The sequence below is a fragment of the Thalassophryne amazonica genome, chromosome 23, assembly GCF_902500255.1.
Source record: "Thalassophryne amazonica chromosome 23, fThaAma1.1, whole genome shotgun sequence".
Taxonomy (NCBI): Eukaryota; Metazoa; Chordata; class Actinopteri; order Batrachoidiformes; family Batrachoididae; genus Thalassophryne; species Thalassophryne amazonica.
Genome location: NC_047125.1, coordinates 7,750,593 through 7,757,185, shown reverse-complemented (window position 1 = coordinate 7,757,185; position 6,593 = coordinate 7,750,593). Strand labels below are relative to the sequence as shown.

Sequence of the window (6,593 nt, the reverse complement as noted above, 5' to 3'; positions counted from 1 at the left end):
GATTGCCGGCTACGGAGAGTCGGCCTATTTAGTTTGTCCAGTTGTTTATAGTGTCTGAAAATGTTCACGAATCTGTAAAAAAAAAAAAAAAAAAAAAAATCACCTTAAATGCAAAGATTTGGAATGACTTACCTTCAAACTATTAAGGACCTAGGAAGCATTCAAGGAAGCTATTAGAAGTATAATTTTGACAGTCACCTTACAATCTCAGTATTATTTTGCAGTTTTGATAAGGAACAGGGTCTTATGATGCAAGCTCGTTTTGTATTGCTTTTTTGTGTTTTTGTTTTGTGTATATTTAATGTAGTTGTTGCTTCAATTGCAAAACAAAAACAATAAATCAAAGAAGCAATTAATATGGAATATTTTTGTTAAACACCTTAAACTAAAGCTAAAATTCTACATTACTACATTGATTTCTACTCCATTGTGGGAGTGCAGACGCAAAAAAAAAGAAAAGAAAAAAAAAAGAGCCCGTCCAAATATTTATGGACCCGGCTGCGGCTTATTTAACACAGAGGAACCAGAAGATCTCGCGAGATAAAGGCCTGCTCCATGCGCACGAGGAGCTATTTATTGGCGGCAGTCTCCCTCTGCTGTCCCAGAGCGTGTGAGGCCCGGTCCGCTGCACGCGCCCTCGGCACAGAGCAGCCGTCAGCAACATTTCGGCTTTAACAGCCGACTAGACGATAATAATAATAATAACAACAATAAAAAAAAAACTTCTCAAACATTTCCCCTCGAATCTCAGTCGGACGTCGTTTAGCGTCCGTACAGCAGAAGGACGAAGACAAACCCGCAAGACGTCAGTGTGTTTATCCCGCGGGGGAAACCAGGTAAGATAGAAACACTGTCGACACTCGGTCGTTTTTCTCTCTCTCTCTCTCTCCCCCGCTGACTGTAAAACGACACTGCAGCTCCACGCTGAAGTCACACATTGTCTGTTTCAGCCTGCACTGCTCCTTCGGTCTCACGCCTGCGTGGGGTCGACACTCAGGCCGTAAATTTACACTTTATTTTTACGCATGGCTGCTGAGACGCTCCTCATACGAGACATCAACGGTTACCATGGTGACGAGACGTTTCTGCAGCTTCAGCTGCTCAGATTTTTTTTTTTTTTATGGAGCTACTATAGGCTGCTGGTAGGATCGTTAAGCCAAACTCCATTGAAAAAACATAATTTAACAATACCTTACTAATAAGTCCGTGAAGCTCACTGATTAAAGTCTGAACCAGAGAGAGTCGTGTGACTTTACAGCAGAAATGTATCCTGTAAATGTGGGTTTGCTTTGTAATTGTAACTGTAATTTCACTGGTGCCACTTAAATTAAGAAGTGGCTATCCCTACGTAGCTGTATTGATAATTAGATTCCTGACGGATGGTTTTTGGCTGATATTAGCCATCTGGTATCTGCAGTATTTTCCCCGATATGAAAACGTGAATTTTAGCAAATAAACATTGTAGAACACTACTGTGGATGTTTGAGATGGGTCATTATGTGGCTGTCCAGTAGAAGATGGGCATTGTGTACAAAGCTGTCAAGCATGGTAAACCCCCCCAAAGCACCCCTTGGTCACATTAGCTACAAGAGACTAAGGCAACGCGACCAGCTGCCATTCATTTTCAATCATAGTGGACATTTTACAGCAACAAGAAAGTGGCTGCTGTCCTGCCAGCTAGGTGTGGCTAAAATAGAAGAGAACAGAATTCTATTTTATGCAAATGCTTAGTGATGCAATGCGGCGACTGCCAATCCACGTGAAATCAATGTGATGCATGTTGGTTGGTTGCTGGCTATATTTAGATTTATTTATAATAAAGGTAATGTTTGAATTGTAAAATATGAAGTTCTAATTGCAGTTCTTTGTTATAATGTTTTGATAGTGAAATGCTAGGAATAATATATAAGCAGATAATTTGGTATCATCATTTTTTTTTAAATTCCCTAATATCTGTATGGACCCCTAACAAATTAACAAATCCATATCGTTCAACCTCTATTGATAATGTACAATTCTACCAGTACATAGCCGTGTGTGTGTGTATGTATGTGTGTGAGAGCTGGCTCCAGAGTGCCAGAGTGCTCACCCCCACCCACCCAGAATTCTTTTTTATGAAATTTTGGAGGATGGTTATAGAATAATTGGATGCTATCTTTGATGGGGCACCCATGTCTGTGGAAAGCTTCCTCCTGCTGGATAACTGGGCACAAATCCCTATTCTCCTGTTTTCAGGAGAGCTCCACTTTTTTCTTTAAATGTCCAGTGTCCCACTGAAGCTGTATAGAGTGTGAGACGCTGCAGTGTAAGTGGTAGGGTGTGGGACTTGGCTAAAAGGCTTGAATCTGTCTTGTACTACCTGTCCACCCAGTTGTAACTGGGTACCAGCTTTGGTTAAGGAAGAAACCTGCATTGGAGGTTCTCATCTGCTTCATGTTATGGAATCTGGAGATAACCACCTCATGGCTGAAACACTTACCACTTCTTCTGGAAAGAGTCATTTTTATGATTATGAAGTATGGCTGCTTTGGTTTAGGTCTGTGATTAGTATTGAGGCTGTGAATTTCATTGAGAAATACAAAAAGTTATAATACTAGATGTAAATCTCTGAAGTATGCATTTATCAAAAGTGAGTAACTGACAAGTAGGAAACTAGTGAGGGAAGCCATCAAGGTAGGCTACTCATAGTGAAGGCATACTGTAGACTAAATGTAATCGGTTTTCATCCTTCTGTGTGCCATTCATGATAAAACTGTTAAAAAGTTGCACGATCCACAGAAGCCTATTACTCCAAAACAGTTGTCACATGCATCTTGGTGGCTTCCCTCACTTGTATCTTTTAAAACAACCTTCTCAAGTCAGATTTGCCACTACAGTACATTAGTGTTTATATTTGTTAATGATTGAAGTAAATGATGCCCAAGACATGTTCATGTATCTATCCCCTAACTTGTTTAAAGAAAGCTGGCTGTAAAGTGTTGATTTGCTTTTAAAAACAATCCTTATATTTAGTTTGTCCAGTTAATTATAGGCTCTGAAAATGGAGGTACTATGGATATAAGTCATCATCTTTTCTAAATGGCTACTCCAATATTTTTGTTGAAGTTTTAAATTAAAGCTAAAAGTCTACACAGTAGAAGCATATCTTGATGTTTTATTGGTGCACCGAGGCAAAATTACAAACAGTCTGTCTGAATATTTATGGACGTGTGTGTATCTGGCAAAAATAATGGTAAGCCTGAGAGTTGGCCATTGATAATTCTTGCCTGCCACTTACCAAATGTTTCCTGCTTTGATGTTGTCAAAGCAGATGATACTGCAAGGCCTCTTGTTGGTGTGCTGTTTACTTTGAGTCCACAGTGCAAAATCAAGGAAGAATCACTGGAGTTTGGCCACTAGAGCAATCTGGAGGAGTTCTGTATTTAACAACAGAGAAGCAAGAATGCAGCAATGAAAATGTAGATGAGACAGACCCCAAGTAATGTGGTCAGCAGCAGAAGACATTACCCTATGGTCAGATTAGCAACCATTGAGTGTGACAAGCAGTTTCTGTTTTTTGCTGGATGGGCGTGGTCAGCTTGTGGTTACTTGGCTTTACTGTGTACACTGTTTAATGATTGATGCCAATATGAGGTTGTTTTTTTGCTCCATGCTGGACTTCTTTACAAAAGCAAATTTCACAGGATTTGTTTCAGTCCAACATCTTTCAAATAGCAAAATTATTGTCAGAATATTGTTTATCTGTTAAGGCATAAGATATATTGATTTTTTTGATATAAATAATGTGACACCACACAATGCATGTTATGATGTAATACAGGAAATGTGGCAGCAGTCACATTGCAGAAGGTTTGAACACGATCAAACTGTTATATTGTAGTCTGAACTCACCAATACACGTTTATAATTAAGTAACTCCATATTCACTGCAATAAGGCATACATTTCTCTACAGTCCTGGCATAACATACATTCCTTTCACATCAAAATGTCATGTACTTAATGTTGAATGTTTTTTTTTAAAGACCATAATTACTGCCCTGGAGTAAGTGTAAACATTCCTTGTTTTGTAATGTTGAGTTAACCAGTTTAGCCGCATTGTGTACTGATATCTCTTCAGATATAATTATTACTAGCGCGTTGCCCATGGGGATCCATGGGCTCTAGATTGGGTAGTGTTTATAAAATAGGTAGCTGACATTTTTCAAGGGTGGAAATAAATTATGCAGTTTTTAAGTTTTTAGAATAAGAACTCAACCATTTTATGGCTGGACTGAAAGGCGCAGGACACACAGGAGCCGAAAATATTGCCTGGGAAAAAAAAACGCTGGTGTGCCGTGGTGGCTGCTGTATCACTGTATTACATTACTTACCCATATATATTGATTTATAACACAAAACTGTCAAAAGGGGTAATAAATATAAGTGTAAAGATGATTGAATATATCATCAGAGCAGTAAATTGATCAGTCCGTGTGAACATCGCACAGGTTGCTGCTGCTGCGTTCATGTACCATTGGAAATTACAGCCTATTACTTGGATTTTTTTATGTGGGTAGGGGGTCTGCTTCACTGGGCTCAGACTCCTTATATAGGCCAGAATTAATCTTTTGTGTGGATACAATTAATTATTTTACCAAAAATAAAACAAAAACCACACTCCTACCACAAGCAACTGCTGAGTTTGAAACAACAAAAATGTACTGTAATTTCCGATGGTACATGAACGCAGCAGCGTTCTGCACGACATTCACATGGACTGATCAGTTTGCTGCTCTGATGATGTATTCAATCAGCTTTACACTTATATCTATTACCCCTTTTGACAGTTTTGTGCTATAAATATATACACTCAACAAAAATATAAACGCAACACTTTTGGTTTTGCTCCCATTTTGTATGAGATGAACTCAAAGACCTAAAAGTTTTTCCACATATACAATATCACCATTTCTCTCAAATATTGTTCACAAACCACTCTAAATCTGTGATAGTGAGCAATTCTCCTTTGTTGAGATAATCCATCCCACCTCACAGGTGTGCCATATCAAGATGCTGATTAGACACCATGATTAGTGCACAGGTGTGCCTTAGACTGCCCACAATAAAAGGCCACTCTGAAAGGTGCAGTTTTATCACACAGCACAATGCCACAGATGTCGCAAGCTTTGAAGGAGCGTGCAATTGGCATGCTGACAGCAGGAATGTCAACCAGAACTGTTGCTCCTGTATTGAATGTTCATTTCTCTACCATAAGCCGTCTCCGAAGGCGTTTCAGAGAATTTGGCAGTACATCCAACCAGCCTCACAACCGCAGACCACGTGTAACCACACCAGCCCAGGACCTCCACATCCAGCATGTTCACCTCCAAGATCATCTGAGACCAGCCACTCGCACAGCTGCTGAAACAATCGGTTTGCATAACCAAAGAATTTCTGCACAAACTGTCAGAAACTGTCTCAGGGAAGCTCATCTGCATGCTCGTCGTCCTCATCGGGGTCTCGACCCGACTCCAGTTCGTCGTCGTAACCGATTTGAGTGGGCAAATGCTCACATTTGCTGCCGTTTGGCACGTTGGAGAGGTGTTCTCTTCACGGATGATGCGAAGGAGATGTGTTGCACTGCATGAGGCAAATGGTGGTCACACCAGATACTGACTGGTATCCCCCCCCCAATAAAACAAAACTGCACCTTTCAGAGTGGCCTTTTATTGTGGGCAGTCTAAGGCACACCTGTGCACTAATCATGGTGTCTAATCAGCATCTTGGTATGGCACACCTGTGAGGTGGGATGGATTATCTCAGCAAAGGAGAAGTGCTCACTATCACAGATTTAGACTGGTTTGTGCACAGTATTTGAGGGAAATGGTGATATTGTGTATGTGGAAAAAGTTTTAGATCGTTGAGTTAATCTCATACAAAATGGGAGCAAAACCAAAAGTGTTGCGTTTATATTTTTGTTGAGTATAGACTTTCAGTCAAGCCCCATGCACGCATGTGCTCAGCTGTCAGTGGACAGTTTTACTGCCAGTTAAACTTCGGTGCGTGTGCGCGCACAACCTTTGCTGACAGTCAAAGAACACCTTTGCTTCAAAAAGTGAGCTTTCCCACTATATTCATGACAGCAAACTTTATTCCCCCCCCACCACCATCACCACTGCACAACTCTACATGGTGATTTGTGGTTGGATTATCCCATGGAATTTATGTTTTGCGCCATTGTTTCCAGCATTCCACCACAGGCTGTGCGGTCCTGGCTCTTGGCGCTCTGCGCTGCTAAATGCTTCTGGAGGTGAGATTCATGTTTCATGTGTTGTCATGGCAAACCAGTTCCACGTCATATGTTCGACAAAATTTAATGGGATCAAGCAATAATTTGTTTATTACAGCAATGAGATCTGTTCAACTCTGAGCCTCAGACGTAAGGTGTGACAGCGTGCACAGCTGCCGCCAGCCACCATGGTGTCGCAGATCTGATGGGCACATACGAGGGCTGTCAATAAAGTAATGGTCCTTTTTATTTTTTTCAAAAACTATATGGATTTCATTCATATGTTTTTACGTCAGACATGCTTGAACCCTCGTGCGCATGCG

At 40.6% G+C, this 6,593-nt stretch overlaps 1 protein-coding gene across 2 annotated transcripts in view; it reads left to right on the top strand.

The window, feature by feature from the left end:
- Nucleotides 1-638: 638 nt before the first annotated feature.
- Nucleotides 639-6,593, top strand: part of ache (acetylcholinesterase) — a 52,008-nt gene continuing 46,053 nt past the window's right edge. Inside the window, exon 1 of one of the 2 annotated variants that reach the window (XR_004558883.1) lies at nucleotides 639-836. The gene's annotated coding sequence lies outside the window, so the exon portion shown is untranslated. The remainder of the gene's footprint in view (nucleotides 837-6,593) is intronic. The other variant, XM_034164195.1, reaches the window with a different exon arrangement.